Source organism: Leucopleurus acutus (genome assembly GCF_964270905.1).
Source record: "Leucopleurus acutus genome assembly, chromosome: 17".
NCBI classification, from domain to species: Eukaryota; Metazoa; Chordata; class Mammalia; order Artiodactyla; family Delphinidae; genus Leucopleurus; species Leucopleurus acutus.
The window spans coordinates 77,333,429-77,353,090 of NC_139159.1; the positions used below are offsets into that span (position 1 = coordinate 77,333,429).

Below are 19,662 nucleotides of genomic sequence, written 5' to 3' on the forward strand. Positions count from 1 at the left end.
TGAGAGGGGAAAGGAGGATGCTGAGGGGAAGAGGAAGGAGCCTGAGGGGCCAGCTGTTGTTGGCGTAGAACTTTCGTGATGCTGGCAGAATCTCAGAGAGCAGCTTCCCTGGAGATGAGCATGATTTTGGGGTCAGGAAACGCTTGGCTATGTGGGATCACTAAGAAGTTGGGGAGTCAGGCTTCCGAGGGGCAGGGGGGGAAGCTAACATTGCTCACCTAGATTCACATGTTAATGGAGCTCCTACGATATTTCCAGTACTTGACGTGGGCTCTTTTACTCCTCACAACACTATGCCATGGAGAATGTATTGCTCTTCCCCATTTTGCAGATGAAGTCTTGGAGGCTCAGAGAGGTTAATTCAGATCACCAAGGTCACACAGCTGAAAGTGACCAAGATAGGATTCTAATCTTTGTCTTCTGATTGTGATGACCATGATCTTTCTATTTTGCCCATGGTAAGAGAAGTGGGCACATCATCACCACGATTTATCATAAACTCCATTTAAGAACATGGTCCAGCTTCTGAACAATAAGAATCATGACAGTTATAAGAGCATTAATCATTTCTACCTGGATGGCTTTCCACGGCTTCTCATTTACTTGTTTCATCAGATTCTGATCTTTGTACCATTAATTACCATGGGACGATTGGTGAAGATACTACTGTCCTGTTGGCAGGTGAGAATAAAATTGACCAGAGAGGCCCAGGGAAGTTGGTCCCCAGTTGTGGCTGGAACCAGATTTCTTCTATATTTTTATTCAGGCCTCTTTGCTTCTCACACTGCTTCGTGTATATTTTTGGGTTTACTATGCTTACAAGGAACTGATTAAAAGAGTGACTCAGTGACTGTGTGTGTCCTGATACCACTCCAAGCTCAGGCCTTGCAGTGTGGGACTGGTGCTATCATTTGCACTCATGGGCACAGAGGACAGGAATGACTACAGGTTGAAAATCCAGTATGTTCCAGATTTGGAACTGACATTATCTTATTTAGTTCTCCCCGCCCCCCGCCAAAAAGAACAAATGTGAGAGGTAGATCTTGCTGCTATACCCATTTTACAGGTGAGGAGAAGTGTGTCCAGTGAGCAGTGGCACCTGATCTTGTCTGAATCTAAAGCCTCTCCTCTTTCCACAGCCTCCTGATTCTCACCACTTTTCTTCCAAAATGCTCCCAGGCACTGGATGTAGGTCTGCTTTCAACACCCTGGATGAGTTGGAAATATCACCCTCCCGGCTCTAAGAATCATGCTTCCTCTGACTGAATGCTTATCAAATTGATCGCAGTGATTGATTTCATTGCTTTTCTTTCTTGCTAGGTTGTAGATTCTATGAGGCAGGAATAGGTTTATTTTGCTGACCATGAATTCTGTGTGTCTGGCACATTGTAGGTCCCCAATAAATATGTGTTGAATGGAGAAATCCCATTTTAGAGCCAAGGGATCTCCATTCCTGAGATGTTAATAAAATGCGAAGTTGGGATTCAAATTCACCCTCTGCTTCTGAGTTGGCCCACCTTCCACTTTTAAGAGGTTTAGAGATGGGTGGTGCTGGTGTGTGTGATGGGGGGAGGGTGAGGCCAAGGTTTGGAATAAATAATTAAATTAAAACGTCCTGGGGAAACTGTATCAGTTCATGTCTGAGGGTGGCTCTAATAAGTTGACAAGGAGAATTTCCAGCAGAGCTGCTGTGCTGGTTGATATGTAATCCCCAGGCCTGTGTGCAGGGAAGGAAGAAAAGCCAGTGATTTGAAATGTCACAGCCACCGGTGGTATCTGGTGCCTATTTGCCCAAACTCTTGTTCTCCATAGAGACTGTAGGCTGTGTGGGTTTGCTGGAAACTGATCACCTTGGGCCACACGAGGAGTAGAGAGAGCCGGAATGCTGGAGATGAAGATCCAGCCCCGCAGTTCGGACCCTGCCTTGTATTCTCTGTGCCTTTTGTGGTTAGTTATTAACCACCTGAATCACATGGGCGGCAGGTACATGGTGAAGAGTGTGGCGCTTGGAGCCACAGTGCCTGGGTCTGAATCCCATCTCTCCTGCTTTGACCTGGGGCAGGTAACTAATGGCCTGCCGCCTTGGAATCTGGTCTGCAAAATGGGGATAGGAAGGATATCCCCTGCAAAGCCCTGATGGGAAGATTAAATTAAATGATAAATGCCAAGTATTCACCCCGGAGCCTGGCTCTTTACAAGTCCTGGCCTCATGGGCTCTGGGCTATTTTAAGGATAAAATAAAATAATGAGGTGAAAACACTTTGCAGAAAATCACAGGTGCTGCACTCCACCCTGTGCACCAGAGGACCCCATCACCAACTGCACAGGGTCTCCTGAAGGATTTTCACACCTGTGACCATATATTACTTGTCTTCTCTGCTCATGATGACAATCTACTACCTTGTCTCTTTGGCAAACTCCTACTCATCCTTCAATGACCATAAATGTCACCTCTTCCATGCAGCCTCCCTTGACTTTCCCAGATACTGCTAGTTGTTTGATCCTCTGTTTCCACAGAACTTGGTGTAGACATTCAGACTCACATGCGTTGCATTGTCCTGTGATGAGCTGGTTTGGTGTCAGCTTCTTCACCCCTAAGCTCTGAGCTCAGGAGACTCAGCTCCTTGAGGTCTTAACAATCAGTCCTCCTCACCTCTGGAGCCAGCACAGGGACTGCCATATGGGTGGTCTGAAATCCTTCCATGCTGTCTTGAACTGAAGCTCTGGTGATTCACAGGAGATGAGAAGTCATCTGGGAAATTTGAAAAGGATTATCTGATCTTTTGCAGACCTTGATACAGAAATATAACTGGGCTATGAATAGAGATTTAAATTACTTGCTTTCTTCAATTTTTTAAAAAACCTTTTAATAATGGAAGAAGAGTCACCAATGGGTTGTGTGGATATATGCAATTTTTTTCTTCCAAGAATTGTTTTCTGCCTCATTAGTAGAAACTCTTCCACACATTGCAAGAAGAATCTTTTCCTCTCCTTCGCTAGGAAGGGCAGTCAAGAAATGACTGGTGCTTTATTTTTTCATAGGCGTGGAGTAGATAATTGCTTAAAGCTGAATTTGGGGCTGCTAATAATCCAGTTAGGGTCTTGGGCATAATTGTTTCTGTGTAACCTGATGCCTTCTGTTCTCCATGGTTCTGACTTTTGAAGCTGGTTCTCTTGGCAACAGCCTATCTTTCTGGGGGAGGAAGAAGTACAGCCCTTTGGGGGTATTCTTTGCTCAGCAGATAAGAGGTAACACCTGAGAAAATAGAGCAGCAATGGTGGGCATTATTAGAATAATGATTGAGACTTTATGAATATGCAGATACATCAGTGTCTGAAAGAGAATGAAATCTCTCTGAACCTTGACATGAGTCCAGTGTTTCTTTCCTCCCACTACTTACCTCACAGTCAGAAGACCGGGAAGCAAATCATCTCTTTTCTGCCTTGTACTCTGACCAAATGACCTGTCCAGGGAGGAGGGTGGGGCATCTGAGTTTTCTTGCTGCTGTGTTGAATTTGTAATCTCCCTTTTCCAGTCCACTCCAGAGAATCAAAGAAGCAGCTCTGCTATGGAAAAGCCCAGAACTGGGTGACAGGACATGTGGATTCTGGTCCTGGTGGTGACAGGTCACTCTTCACCTCACAGAATCTCAGTGTCCTTGGCTGGGTGGGAGGGAGATGGGTTAGACTCAAAGGTCATGAACCATCGGCCCAAGGGACAAATCTAGCCCTCACAAATGTCTGTTTGGCCTATATGGTCCCTAAAATACTTTAATTATCAGCATTTAAAACTCAGAATAGCTTTTATACATACACCCCAGTGTTCATTGCAGCACTATTTACAATAGCCAGGACATGGAAGCAACCTAAATGTCCATCGACAGAGGAATGGATAAAGGTGTTGTGGTACGTATATATGATGGAATATTACTCAGCCATAAAAAGGAATGAAATAATGCCATTTGCAGCAACATGGATGGGCCTAGAGATTGTCATACTGAGTGAGTAAGTCAGACAGAGAAGGACAAATATTGTATGATATTGCTTAGATGCGGAAGCTAAAAAAATGGCACAAATGAACTTATTTACAAAACAGAAATAGAGTTACAGATGTAGAAAACAATCTTATGGTTAACGGTGGGGGGGAGGGGGAGGGATAAACTGGAAGATTGGGATTGACATATACACACTACTATCTATAAAATAGGTAACTGATAAGGACCTCCTGTATAGCACAGGGAACCCTACTCAATACTCTAATGGCCTATATGGGAAAAGAGTCTAAAAAAGAGTGGTTACATGTATATGTATAACTGATTCACTTGGCTGCACCTAAAACTAACACAACCTTGTTAATCATCTATACTTCAATAAAAATGTAAAAAAAAAAAAGAAATTTCTGCCTTCCATTGATAATGGGAGAAATCTAGAATTCCTGAGCCCCTATTTCTGTGCAAAGCTGGAATTCAGCAGTTCTCTCAGTGAGCATCCTTAGTTCACCACAATCCCCACCACTCCCTATTGTCTAACACTAAGTTTGTTTCACTCATTTTATTATCTGCCCAGCACCTATAGGCATTTGCGTTTGTGACCCCTGGACCAGAGAATCTTGAACTTCCAATTTAAATTTGTCAGTATCTGGCTAAGACACATGGGACAATACTATGTTGCCTTTTTTGAGTATCAGTCCTCATTTTATGGATGCAGAAACTGAGCTTCAGCACGGTTGATGAGCGTGTCCTTGGTCACGAGGGCTGTAAGTGGTGGAGTCAGCAGTAGGACTGCGGGGTTCCAGACTGCTAATGCTGCAGCTGTCTCTAGGATTTACATTTTTCTACTTCATACCCAGGACCTTGTCGGTCCTGCGTGTACTTATGCCAAGGCAATCAGATGATCTGTATGTTCGGAACTATAATCAAATGACCTTGAGAAACCACTTGAAATGAGCCTGAGTTATCACTTAGCAGAGCATTCTAGAGATGAAACTGCTGATTCAGATCGATTTTGACTCTGAGAAGGACCCCCACCACTTTGGATATTTTGAAAAAAATGGTCATTCCTTAAATTCTCAGCACTTGGCAGTTTTTGTAGTGCTTTCACTACTGATTTAAAATCAGTATAAAGAAGTAGGACTTACTGAGGCGCACAGGGTATAATAGCATTTAACAGCTCCTGTTCCTGATTTTGTGATTGTGTGTGAATACTGAGTCCGCCACTTTCTAGCTGTGTAAACTTGGCTTCTTAGTCTGTAACAAGGGGATGATAATTGCAACTCCTGACCTCACGTTCAACGTGCAATGACGTATGACATGTGTGTGTCACATGCATTGTACGGCATGTGGCCAATATCGAGACCCAACTGTACGCCCAGCCCTGGCCCACTATTTTCCAGACCTTCACTCAGTGGGTGATATTATCTCCATTTATATTTGTAGAGTTCAGTCTCAGTGGCAGTAAGATATTTATGAAGGTTGCATGGCTAAGGAATATTGGAATTCTGCTTTATTTCAAACTGTATCATAGTTTTCACTACATCCTGGCTGTTCCTCCCCATTCTTGTCTTTGTACTATTTCCTTTAATAAATTCTGAATCAGTCCAGCACTGAGCCTTGGTTTCCCTTCTGCAAAATGAAAGGATTGAACTAGATGAGCTTGTGGGCCTCTCACAACCCTGAGATTCTACGATTCAAGTAATGAATGAAGAGGAAACGGACAACATTAAAAAAGTACAAATACAAAAGCCTTAACTCCACTTTAGTTCATTACTTAAGTAGGATCAGATGATTAAAATAATTAGCTGGAGTATAAAGAAGATAGTTTTTTCCCTTCTACTGTATTCTCATTTTCTCTCTCTCTGTCCCACTTGGAAAGTTCATTTGTACAGGACAAACACTAGGGCCTAATCAGAAATCCTCCTCTTCCATGGCCCCAGTTTTGATTCAGAAAAAGGTTCTGGCACACTGTTATTGATGAAGACAAGCTCAGTATTACAGGAACAAAAGCCCAGTGCCTTGTATCAGCACTCAGCCGGCAGGAGACAAAAGACTATAAAAGGGAATTTGAACACATCCTCTGATTTTTAAAATTAGTGACAAGATCCGTTCTTTTTTCGTTTTCCTGGGGAGATTATTACAGGGGCAACAGCGAATAGTCCTCTGTGACTTCCTTTTTCTTCTTTGTTTTTGGAGATGACAAAGCCAGGTTAGATGATCCCAGTTTTGGTGATAACACCCCAAGCATCCAGGGCCAATCGAATGTCCTCCTCTTCGCTCCGTCAGGCCCAATCAAGAGGTTGACCCTGGCTTGTCAAGGTCATCGAGCTTTATCACAGCTTGTTTGGTCTGGTGCTTGTTGGCATGGACGTCTGCAGTGGACATGAGCATGTAGTTGTCTTTGATTTTGTTCGTGGCTGACTCCGTCGTCAGGGGAGTTTGATGATAGAATAATGGTTGAGTTTGTTCCTCTCGGAGGGGCTTTTTAATTTTTTAAAAATGTTATTTATTTATTTATTTTTGTTTAAAAACTTATTTGTTTAATTTATTTTGAAGAGGAACACAGTGATTAAATATCAAGATTTATAAAAAGTCTACATAGTACCTTTGAACCCCATCCATCCATTTTCTATCCACTACAGCAATGAATCTGTTTGATTATTTTCAGGAGTCATATTCGAAATATTTACCAACAGACTGAACAACTGAACAGAACAGACAACGTGCCTGGCTGTTACGGTAAGAACCAGCTGAATATCAGCCCTACATTAGTTTTGTATTTGTCCTTAGAGATTTTTGTTAAGTAGTATCCATTTTCCCCTCCTTTTTTTTTAAACATCTTTATTGGGGTATAATTGCTTTACAATGGTGTGTTAGTTTCTGCTGTATAACAAAGTGAATCAGTTATACATATACATATGTCCCCATATCTCCTCCCTCTTGCGTCTCCCTCCCTCCCACCCTACCTATCCCACCACCCCTATCCCACCCCTCTAGGTGGTCACAAAGCACCGAGCTGATCTCCCTGTGCAGCTGCTTCTCACTAGCTATCTATTTTACGTTTGGTAGTATATATATGTCCATGCCACTCTCTCACTTGGTCCCAGCTTACCCTTCCCCCTCCTTGTATCCTCAAGTCCATTCTCTAGTAGATCTGTGTCTTTATTCCCGTCTTGCCCCTAGGTTCTTCACGACCTTTTTTTTTTTTTTTTTAAGATTCCAAATATATGTGTTTCTCTTTCTGACTTACTTCATTCTGTATGACAGACTCTAGGTCCATCCACCTCACTACAAATAACTCAATTTTGTTCCCTTTTATGGCTGAGTAATATTCCATTGTATATATGTGCCACATCTTCTTTATCCATTCATCTGTTGATGGACACTTAGGTTGCTTCCATGACCTGGCTATTGTAAATAGAACTGCAATGAACATTTTGGTACATGACTCTTTTTGAATTACGGTTTTCTCGGAGGGGCTTTTTTAAACTTGGGCTTCCTTGAGAGCTGCCGGGTCTTTATCTGATGGAATGTGGGTGACATGTGGGGTTTTTTTTTTTTTTTTTTGAGTGGACGCCTTTTATCACTGCTTTCTTGGCCTTCGGAGCTTTGCTTTGGGCTCCATTTTGGAGAGCAAGGGCTTTCTTTCAGCACCACCTTGGTGAAAATGTCTTTTTCTTCTTAAAAACAGCTTTTTTTTCCCCCTGAATAAAAATAAATCAAAGAAATGAAAGAAAAATAAATAAATGAAATACTATTTGTGGTAGAAATTTTAGAGAATCTGAAAGTTTAAAAAAATTATAAGCATATCATCAGTTCTAAACGCTGTTATATTTGTAATATATATGTGTGTATTTGTGTGTGTATATCCTTCCAGGTTTCTTCCTGTAATGAATATGTATGTATATATCCTGCAGACTATACAGACTTGTATCTAGATCTTTCACGTAACTTTATGTGTGAACATTTCTCCCAGTTATTGTATATTTTTGAAAACAACTTTGATGGCTGTACCCTTCATGCATGGAGCTGCTGCTTTGTACTCAATCTTTTGTCCCACATTTAGCTTGTTTGTAGTTTTTTGCCATCGTAGATGATGCTACAATGAATATCACTGTAGGTTTATCTTGGCTTGCATCTCTGATTGTTTGAGCTGGCAGGCGTTTCTCAAGACTCTTGAAGTGTGGGACTGAGTGTCCCTTTTGCTTAAACAAAAATCCTGGCAACTTCCTTGACTCTGTCCTCTCCCTGTTGCTCTGCTCTCAGGAGAAATCCCAAGCTATTTGGCAAGTGTTTGAAGGCTTGCACGATGTGGTCCCTTCCAGTGCACCCAGAACTGTCCGCACAGCACTCCCCCATCTAGTTTACGATTCCATCTGTGTAAATTGCCTGTAGCGCTTACCTGCTTCGTGCTGTTTCACACCTCCCTGCCTTTGCTCAGTGTTTCCAAAGCTCCAGGTACTCAAGTATCACCTTCACAGTTTTGCCATAGTCCGGTACCACCTGTACCGTTATTTTGTTAATATTTATTTTAAAGATTAACTGTTACTTAAAAAGTAGGTTTTACCTTAACTACTATAGGTGTAAAAGCATGGGTTTAATGTACTGAACACATGTGTATGTGTGTATGCATATTTCTTTTTCTAATGCACAGGAAAATAAATGTATAACTATTGAAATAAAAAAAGAAAGATTCTCCCCACACTACCTAAAATTGTCTCCTCTGGTGGCACATACTCCCTATTTTGGGAAACATTATATTAGATCCATCTTCCTAGTATATTATCCCCTCTTTCCTGATTGACTAACTCCTATTCATCTGTTGTGCCCTAGGTAGGCTGCCCTGACCCCGAGTCTGAGTTGGGACCATTTTCCCCGGGGTCCTTCAGTACCTTGTGCTTTTTTCATCTTAGCACTAAGCACACAAAATTGTAATTGTCTATTTACTTACAATCTTTACCCCTAAATAAACATTTATTGAAGTCCTTTATGTGCTAAGCTCCACATGAGGATGTAGTGACAGCCAAGGAATGATTACTGCCCTTGAGTAGCTGGTAGTCTGGAGTTGTTTCTGCTTTGGCAGTGGGAACCCAGGAAAAGTCTTCCAATTTGGTCATGGGCTAGATTAAAGACAGAGTCAGGGAAGGCTTCCATGTGGAGGTAATCCTGAGCTGGATTTTAAGGAGAATTAGGTTAGAAAATATCTATTTAACACAAAGGAAGGCAGTAAAGAAGAAAGGAATAAGTCAGACAAAACTAAGTTTGAATTTCTGCTCTGCCTCTGTTGTATAATCTCGGTTAAGTCATTTTGTTCCCTAAGCTCTAGTTGCCCTGCCAAGAAAATGGAAATAATAACAAGAACCTACTGTACAGCGAAGGGACCTATACTCAATATTCTGTAATAACCTATATGGGAAAAGAGTCTGAAAAAGAATAGATATATATATAACTGAATCACTTTGCTGTACACCTGAAACTTACACAACATTGTAAATCAACTATACTTCCATTAAAAAAATAGATAAAAAATAAATAAATAAAAAGAAAATGGAAATGATAGTATTTACAGCACAAAATTCATCCATTCACTTTATTTATTCATTCATTCAGCAAATGGTAATCGAGCAAGATGATGATATTATACTTAAGAGCTTAGCCAGATGTCAAGTGCCTTAAGTTCTCTCCACTATGAGATCTTCCCCATATTTGGTCCTTGGCTGTCTTTCCTTCTTATGCTGAAGCCTTTCCTTGTGTGATGTCATCTACTCCATCGCATGCTCTGGACCTGCCTATGCTTGGGTGACTCCCTCAATCATAAAATCCCAGGACACTTTTCCTCTGAGCTGCAGAGGCTTGTATCTTATCACCTACCGGCCACCTTCTCCGAGAACGTACCATAGATTCCCCAAGTGATGCCCCTAAGTGAACTCCTTATCCCCTTCTACCCACTTCATCTGTTCCTCCTCCCATGCTGTCCCTTCTTTCAGAAAGTAGGGCCACCAATTCTCCAAGAGCCAGAAACTCTTCCTGAAAACCTTCCACGGTTAAGTATTTGCCTCCGTATGAAGAGTAGCTCTCCAATGCTTCTCTCAGATGATGCTAGACAGGGTCCAACTACAATTTCAAGTTGATCTCGTACAGTTCTTGTCAAAATCAATATTTGTTGAATTAAATGAGTATAAACTAATGGTGAGAATTTCATGCACCATAACAGGATTTGAGGGAAGCTATTTTGGGGCATCGAGTGAGTTATTGATCTCTCTGAAATCACATCACTTAGACAGCTATACATTTTATCATTCCTAAGCTGAGAGCTGGGGCTTCATAGACAATGAGATTGGCTCACAATGAATTGACTGATTGACTGATTGATTGATTCTCTCATCAGCCATACACGTTTTGAATACCCACTGGGTGTCAGACACTTTTCTGGGTTCTGGGGGATACTGGAATGAACAGAATATAATTCCAATGATCTCATGATCTGTTTTGGGTGAAGACTTGAAAAAAGTATATGTAATTCAATGTGTACTCTTACGAAGAGCTGTACAAAATGCTCTGTGTGCACAGGGGACAGTGTGAGAGGGTCTGTCTCTGAGAATCAGGGTGAGATTTATGGAGGTGGTAATACTTGCTTGGGGCTTTTATAGGGAGGAAGAGTTTGCCATTTGGAGAAAGAAGTGGTGGTGGAGGAGGAAAAGGAAACCCTCGGCAGGGGGGACAGCATGTGTAGGTGGAAGTGGGGAGAGATGGGGCCTTTGGACACTGGTGAGAATTTCTCTGCAGCCTACACCTATGATGTATGTGAGGGTGAGTATAAGCAATGAGGTCAGGGTGGTCCATTGGGACCAAAGGCTGTATATGCACAGTTGAGGAGCTCTCAGTGTCAGCGTGCATCAGAATCACCTGAACTTCATCTAAGGAGGCGGATTTCTGGGCCCCCCACAGACCCAAAGAATCACCGTCACTGGGATCCTGATGTAGAAATTCTCCAGAGGTGATTCAAATGCAGAGACGCGTTGGAGGTTCAGTCAGCGAGGTCAGCGACCTGTCCATCGTCACACAGAAAGCGGCAGAAGCAGGTTTCCCGCTCAGGTCCCTTGGGTGATTATTAGAAACACTGAGGTCCTGGGACTCCACAAACTGTCACAAATCCTGATTTTCCTGGAAAGGCAGTGACTTCCTTGGTCTGCCTCGAGCTAAGGGCTGCAGCTCAGTCGAGAAATTGGCATCCTCAGCAGCCCTGTCGGTTCCTTAGATAATGACAAATTCCTTTTGCCGGCTCCCCATTATTTCACTGTAAATGAGAAAGTAATAAAGTGAAGCTGCATCTGGACTAATTAAATCAGCCGTTTCTAATCCCATCGATCCAGGGAAAGAGGGCTGTGGAGGGCTGGAAGGGAGAGAGGCTTCTGACTCAGAATAACCACATACATTTCTGTGACAATGTGGGCCTCCAGAGTTAGCAAGATGGGGGCGTGGGAGGGAGGGAGACGCAGAGGGAAGAGATATGGGGACATACGTATATGTATGACTGATTCACTTTGTTATGCAGCAGAAACTAACACACCATCGTAAAGCAATTATGCTCCAATAAAGACGTTAAAACAAAAGTGAGCAAGAAACCTCAGGGGATCTGGGTTCTGAACTCTGCTGGGGGAGGGGCGATGTACTGCGGCTGTAGGGGAGGCCCCACCCCTCCCGGGAAGCTGCTGAACCACACTGCTCGGCATTAAATTTATTTATTTATTAACATCTTTATTGGAGTCTAATTGCTTTACAATGGTGTGTTAGTGTCTGCTTTACAACAAAATGGATCAGTTATACATATACATATGTTCCCATATCTCTTTAGAGGCATCTTTTCCATTCTCTTCCGTGGAGGCTCCCAGGTCCCCTCCACCCCACCCCCAGCTGTGGTCTCCAGCTTGAACTCCCTGGCCTCCCATTTGGAACTGTTTGCCAGTCCTTGAAGACACCAGTGTGATCCCACACAGCCTTGCTGTCATCCATGCTACACCCTGCCCCTCTTCCAGAGTTCTCAAAGTGTGACCTGTGCACCTTTTGCCTTGGAAAGCCTTGGGGACTTTGCTGGAAGTGTGAAAGCCTGACCCCAGCCCATTCCTGCTGCAGCCTTAGGCTGCTACTGACCTTCTGAGAGAGCTCTGGGGGCTGGTGCTCGGGAGCTGAGAGTTTAGCAAATGCGAAGGAGGCTTCTGAGTAACCCTGGGGTTTCAGAACTAATGACCACCCTGTTCTCTCTGTGTGGGAACACCTGTTAATCCATCCTTCACAGATGAGTGTGCTGAAATAGCAGCAGGGTTCCCTGTTGCTTTAGGTTTAGAAAATGCAAAAGCATTTCTTGCTTCCTTATCAACGTACCCTAAAACATTTTACGGCCCAGCATCTGAATAACAAAGTCCTTTTAATCCAAGTGATTCGCCTCACAGGCTCCTTTTAATTAAAAGCTGATTCTCTTCTTCAAGGAAGACACATTTCTGATGAACCTTTTGCTTTCTCAAGGAGGGGGCTGACGTTATCCTACAACCACAGAGCATCACCTCCATGAAGATGCTTTTTGAACATCCCTAGTGGATTGACCGACCCCCTCCACTGAGCTCCTAATCTGTTACAGTTGTGATGCCTCAGGGCACCTCGACATTTACCTGTGGACCTCTAGGCTCTTACACTTTGGGGACAGGGAATTTATCTTCCTCACTTCTGTACAGTAGCCCCCCTTCTCTGCAGGGATACTTTCCAAGGCCCTTAGAGGATTCCTGAAACCGGGGATAGCACTGAACTCTATATATACTATGTTTTTTCGTATACATACATGTCAGTGATAAAGTTTAATTTATAAATTAGGCACACTGAGAGATTAACAACAATAACTATTAATAAAATGGAACATTTATAACAATATATATACTATAGTAAAATTTATGTGAATGTGGTCTCTCTCTCAAAATATTGTATTCTACTCACTTCCTTGCTCTTTTTGTTGTGTTTTTGCATGCGGGGTCTTAGTTCCCTAACCAGGGGTGGAACCCGTGCCCCCTGCAGTGGAAGTGCAGAGTCTTAACCACTGGACCGCCAGGGAAGTCCCCTAACCCTTCTTTTTTCTGATGATGACGTGAGATGATAAGGTACCTACAGGATGAGAGGAAGTGAGGTGAATGATGTAGGCACTGTGATGCAGCCTTAGGCTGCTACTGACCTTCTGACGATAGGATACGTCGGAGAGGGGATCATCTGCTCCCGGTGACCCCGGATCATGGATGATGGCAATGGCTGGACGTCAGGAGCAAACGACGCCTATGGGTGGGGATCCAGGTGGGGCAGATTGGGAATGAGGAAGGTTTCATCACCCTACTCAGAATGGCATGCAATTTAAAACTGACGAATTGTTTACTTCTGGAATTTTCCATTTAATATTTTCTGACCTGGAATAACTGAAACTGTGAACTATCTGGGGGATGGCTGTATTCTCAGCACCTAGTGCAGTGTTTCCCGTGGAAGAAGTGCTCAGCGGATGCTTGTTGAATCAAATAATCCATGGAAGATAGAATTGTGGCAAGCTCTGGCAGTGACCCATGAGGGCAAGTCCTTGGAAGGTATTTAGAAAACTAGGTTCCCTCAGCTCTGCTCTGCTTTCTCTGTCAATGTCCACTTCTTCATATTCACTCACAAAGTGCGTTCTATTATCTGTTGTGGAGATTTATGCAGGAAAGTAGCATAATTGTGTCTAGATTTTAAGCGACATCTCTTTGGCCGCATTGGAGGAAGGATGGGAAGGGGCAAGCCTACAGGCAGGGAGCCCCCAGGGTGGATACTGCCATAGTCCAAGTACCAGATGGAGAAGAGGGGATAGAAGCAAAGATATTTTAGAAGATAATAAAAATGCTACAATTGTCCACTCTGTACCAAGCTCTTGTATACACTGTTTCTTTTCTTCATAACAGCCCTGAACTGTGTTCAACACTGCCTTTCCTCATAAGGAAAGGGAAGCAGCTAGATTTGTCTACAAACCCAGAGCCAGTGAGAGTAGAGTCAGTGTACTAATCGCAGGGCATCTGGCATTCAAGCCCGTGCACGTTCCCGTGAACCTCACGCTTGACCTAGCTGCTGATCTGCTGGCCTCATCGTGCCTCTGAAAACTCCAACACAGCAGTGACAGAAGAGTCACAGCTTTGCCAGGCATGTGGGTGCTGGACCAGCTCACAGAAGGGCAAGAGGCAGGTTGCAATTTAAACATGTGCCGCTGCTGAGGGAGAGGGGTTTCCAGGGGTTAGGTCTGCGATATTTCATACACAGGACGGCGGCTGGGGCGTCTGGTCTACCCTGGTCGAAGGCAGGTTGTGCACATGTGGCCAATCTGAAGTTGAGTGGCCACTGCTGATCCAGATGTACGCTGTGAGCTGGGATGGAACCTGGGGGTCTTGCACCCTATGAATAGTGCAGGCTTCAACCAAAGAAAGAGAAGAGAGAGATTAGCTAGAGCTTCTGTAGTTTATCGTCCCAGTGGGGGCCCTGTGAGAGCACACTGGCAGTTTTCTAGCCCACCTCACCCATGATTCTTTGCCTGCTGGCCAGTAGGGCTGGGACTAGAGGCAAGCTGGGCGCTTAGGGCACACGATTCAAGGACATGCTCTCTCCCAGAGTTATGGGCCTGGGGGACCTCACTTGTCCAGACCCTGCTGGACTCTTTTGGGAATCTGTGCATCTGGGTCAGGAATGGACATTCTGCATGGACCCTGCTAGTTGAAATTGTTTAATTCTGCAAATCTCCTTCGAGTCTTTCTCATCATTTTCCACTGCGTTGCTTCTTTTTCCAATGTGAATGAATATTTCAGGAAACCTTGGTGTTTGAAACTTAACCATGTGATTTTGACTGTTTGTCAGAATCCCTGAAGATCCCTGTCTTAACGACAATTTGTAACTTTGTGGAGGCAAAGCTTGAATGTCAAGGGCTGCGAGACCAGCTCGCTGGAGCCAGCGCTGGGCAAGTGAGAGAGCCGCTGGCTGTGTGGCATCTCGACATTGTCGTGCGATAATTAGGAAGCGATGCTGCCAGTTCCCAAGTGTGCGTTCCGGGCCAGACACTGTGTTACATGCTCCACATGCATCATCTCGTTTATTCCTCAGAACACCCTCGAGAAATAATGTCTCATTTTGCAGAGACGTGGTAGCTCAGAGGTATTAGGTAACTTTCCCTTAGCATCTCATGCAGCAAGTACCAGAGCCAGGATTCGAACACAGCTCTCCTTCCCTCCAAAGCCTGTGCATCCCATTGCTGGAGAGACTGCAGTGTTCTTTCTTTTCTGGCTCAGGAAGGGTCATGGTTAAGGTGATCTGCCATACGGTTCTCATGGAATTCCTTTATTTAACAAATATTCACAGAGCTCCGACTGTGTGCCTGGCACTTTTCCATGATCAGTGTTATTACAGCCGTGAATAAAAAGGGACAAACAGCTCTGTCCTCATAGAGCTTTTGTGCGAATGGGCAGAGACAGGTTATAAACTATATAACAGACATAGTATATGTTGGATGGTGACAAGTGCAATGGAGAAAAACAAAGCAGAGAAAGGGTAGGGAGCATAAGGCTGGGCTAATTGGGGTTAGTGGTTCAATTTTAAGCAGGCGCGGGGGGGTGGGACAGGCACCCCCCCACAGAGAAGGCGGCATGTGTGCAAAGGCTCAGAGGTGGGGTGTGCGCCATGCACCTGGGAGAATGTGACAGAAAAAGGAATGAATGCATAGGCCCCTCGGCCCTGGCAGGGCGGGGCCTGGAGTGTTCAAGGTCAGCCAGGATGCCAGCGCGGCTGGGGGGTGAGAGAGAGGAGAGTGTCGGGAGAGGAGGCCAGAGACACCACGGGGACAGATCACGAGAGGCCAGCATGGCACTCTACTGACTGCAGCTTCCACTCTCATGGAGATGGAAACCATGCAGAGGTTTGCAGCAGAAAAATGACTCTCTCCATCTGATGATTTGAATCAATGGGGAGAATTGACTACAGGGGAGCAAAGACAGGAAGAGACAAGGAGTCCACTGGGGAGAGGATGGTGGCCTGGACCCGGGTTTGGTCTGAGGGCTAGTGGGATGCAGTCAGACTGTGGATGCATTTTGAAGGCAGATCCAATAGAATTTTCTGACCGACTGGATGCAGGATGCAATACTGAGTTTATTTCAGAAACAGAATTTACTTCAATAGCTTTTAAAGTTTCCTTCATGCTATCTTAAAAGGGTCACTCAAGTCTCACAGGCGTTCCTTAGATATTTTGATTATCCTTGACTACATTTAGAGGAGGAAACAATTTGCCACCACACATGCGGACATTAGCCAAGATCACGGCTTGTAAGCCTCACAAATGTCTAAAGTGTGTGTGTGTGTGACTGTTACCTGGTCTGGACTTGGATCAGAGACAGAGACCAAGAAGATGCTGCTAGGATTGAGAAACTGAAGTGGTAGTTCATCCTTGAGGAGATGAGAAGCCAGAAACCACACTGGGAACAAGCTGAGGTGGTGACGGCAGCCTTCTGTGCTGGAAAAACCCATTGTTCCAAGATGAAGGGGCCTGTGGAGGGGGTGGGGGGCCCATGCTGGCAGCACAGACCCACAGATGTCTTTGAGTTTCAAAGCAGCAGATTGAAGAGAGTTGAATGCCACAGAACAATAAGGATGGGCTGGAGAGCCCACATTCTCTATTCTGCTGGCCAAGCTGGCTGGAAGGAGACATCTCTGAATGGGCACCATGGTTACCAGTCTGCTTAGGGGGGCCCGCATGCAGAGTCCAATTTGCCCAGGAAGTGTGGTGTTCTCCTTGGGTATCTGCTATAGGATTTCCAAGCCTTTCCAGGCATTTCAATTCATCTCTGGCTGAAAGTGCTCTAGACTGAGTTGGAAACCCTGATTCCAAATCTCTGCTCTGCCACCTCCTAGCTGAGTGACCTTGAACACCTCATAGAATCTCTTTAAACCTCTGTTTTTCCATCTGTACAATGGGGTGGTAGAATATATCACTGATGCCCCTTCCTACAGGGGGATTGTACTTGTGATCATGTGATTTGCTTTGACCAATGAAGGTGTGCAAAAGTGACGTTGACACTTCTAGGTTAAAGCTTTAGAGTCAGTGCATGGCTTGCCATGTTTTCTTTGCCTTGTCTCTGTGATTGTGGAAGTATGGATCTAGATGAAACCTCTATCAGCCTGGGTTCCTGAGGAATTACAGTGTGCAGAACCCCTGTCCACCTGTGATGGATATGTAAGAAATAAACTTTTTTTGCTTTAAACCTTTAAAGATTTCTGGATTGTTTGTTACCATGGCATAACCTAGCCTATACTGACTGATACAAATGGAAGTGCTAATCTCTCTTCATATATTATAGCACAGGATTGTTCTGAGGAGTGAATTTAAGCCTTCCCTCTCTCTGGAATTTTATATTCTCTTCTCCACTCCAGGTTAACTCTTACTTACTTTCTAGCTATCAGCTGACATGTTGCTTCCTTAGCAAGACCCTTCCTGACCTTCTCAAGGAGTTGGCTCCTTCTGCTGTTAGAGCTTCTGTACAGCACCTTGCTTCCTCTTTTGTAACCTACATCTCATCTATAATCTCTTCTTCTTCTTTTTTGGTAATCAAATGAAATTTTTATTTTACTTTGAAATACTCCCTTTGCTAAACCTAGTGTCTCCACAGATGATCATACTTTTAAGTGTAACTTGAAGGTATATGTGTTATTAATATTCACAATAATCCCTTCTTGAATAGCCTGTCACACCACTGTCCCTAAACCCTACGAGGGCAAGCCCTTGCCCGTCTTGTTCATGGGCACCACCACCTTGCACACTGCTAGGCATAGAGTAAGTGCTCAAAAACGAATGCATGTGACAAACAGTAGCTGGCACAGTAATGGTGGCCTTCTTTTTCTCTTTCACCACCAAAGATTCCTTTATAATATTTCTCTTCTTTCTTCAGGAGCTCTATATTTAGAAGGGTTTCTGTCTACCAAACAAACTGCATTTATTACAAAGCAATTCATTTCACTGTTTATTATTATTCAAAGGCACATGCGGCTACTGATAAGAGCTTCTGATCAGCAGGAGATAATCTCCATGACCACATCAATAGATACAGTTCCAGCCCCAGGCAAAGCAAACAGATGTTTGCATTTGTGTAACTTTAAAGAATTCTTAAATAACTTAGTTGCTTCAACCACTAGGACATAGAACGTTTGTTTAACAAGAGGTCCTGAGGAGACACTTCTGGGGATGGTCAGGCAGGTCAGCCATGTCATCAAGGACTCCGTCTCCTTCTATCTTTCGCCTCTGCCACCCTTAGTCTTCTCTTCATGCTTGTTGCCTCCTGGATTTCCCAAGATGTCTGCAGCTGCTCCAGGGAACGAGTACAGTGAAGTCCAGGTGAAGGGGCAGAGCCAGCAAGCTCCGCTGTCTGTCACTTTCCCCAGGAAATCAAAAGCTTCCTCAGAAACTCCTCTTCAGACTTTGTGCTTCCTTCATCACAACTGGATTCCATGGCTTCTTCTAGCTGCAAGGGGTTCTGGGAAAGTGAGCATCTGGCAAAGCATCCTGGGAGTCATCCTGGGCCATCACATGGGCCTGGCATATGGTCATGCTGGGAAAAACGTGGGTCCGTTAGCAAGGGAGAGAGTGGGGAGAGCGGCTTCTGGGTGAGCAACAAACAGCATCTGCTGCGTCTGCTATAGTAACAGGAGCTCATGACCACATTACTTCTTTCTCGTTCATGTAGTCAAACCCACTCTATTAACAGAGGAAGAAAATAAATGTCCAAGAAGAGGAAATGTCCAAGTTCTCATCTTGCTTTAGGGGCGGGTAGGGGTTAAAATGTAAGTCCTCAAGGTCTCTTCAGTCTTTTGAAGAAATAATCTCAAGAGGACCGTAACCCAGGCAAGTTGCTCAGTGCAAGCGGAGGGGCAACCTGAGTGTCTGTAAGGGAGAAGCATGAGAAGGGGACCTGGGTTTCCATCTCGGTTCTGCTTCTAATTAGCTCTACCTTTAGGCAAGTTATGTCATCTATTTAAGTTCTGTTTTAGTCATCAGTATTTAATTCGATTTTCCGGACAAGGAAATTGAGGCCCAGGGAAGTGAAGTGACTTGTCCAAGGTCAGACAGTTCATGAGTGGCAGGGCAAGGACTACAGAAAATCGGGGAATCTCCTGATTTCCTGATTGGTGTTCCCTCTTTGATTGGTGTGTTTGGAGGAGTTTCAAGTACTACCCGAGTAAGGGGTTTGTCAGGGCCGCACATCCTCTTCATGGTTTAGGGCATGACAATGACTGTGTTAGGAGGAACGGTGGACCAAGTTCAGTTGCATTAGCAGGAATCGACCCGTTTTAGCTGTTCAGACATAGACTAATAACGGTGGCTCTCAAGTTGTGTTTATAAAGTGGCTCTTTGAGTGGATAAATCTGGATATCATGCATGATTGCAGAAAATGCCCATGTTAATCTGTGCATCAGTAAATTACCCACTGCTGCAGTCACAGGGGACAGTAAGAACAGAACAATTTTGACTTTTTTTTTTTGCACATTTCAATGATGAATTTTATTTTATTTTTTTAATATAAGACATACTATTTTAACCACATTTAACTGTACAGTTCAGTGGCGCTAAGTACATTCACATTGCTCT

The 19,662-nt window shown here is 44.1% G+C and overlaps 1 long non-coding RNA gene across 2 annotated transcripts in view; it reads left to right on the top strand.

Annotated features, from left to right (window-relative positions):
• LOC309974314 overlaps positions 1–19,662 on the top strand; it is a 269,384-nt gene that overhangs the window by 113,239 nt on the left and 136,483 nt on the right. For both annotated transcript variants that reach the window (XR_014326876.1, XR_014326877.1), the window contains exon 3: positions 6,661–6,731. This is a non-coding gene — a long non-coding RNA (uncharacterized lncRNA). The remainder of the gene's footprint in view (positions 1–6,660; positions 6,732–19,662) is intronic.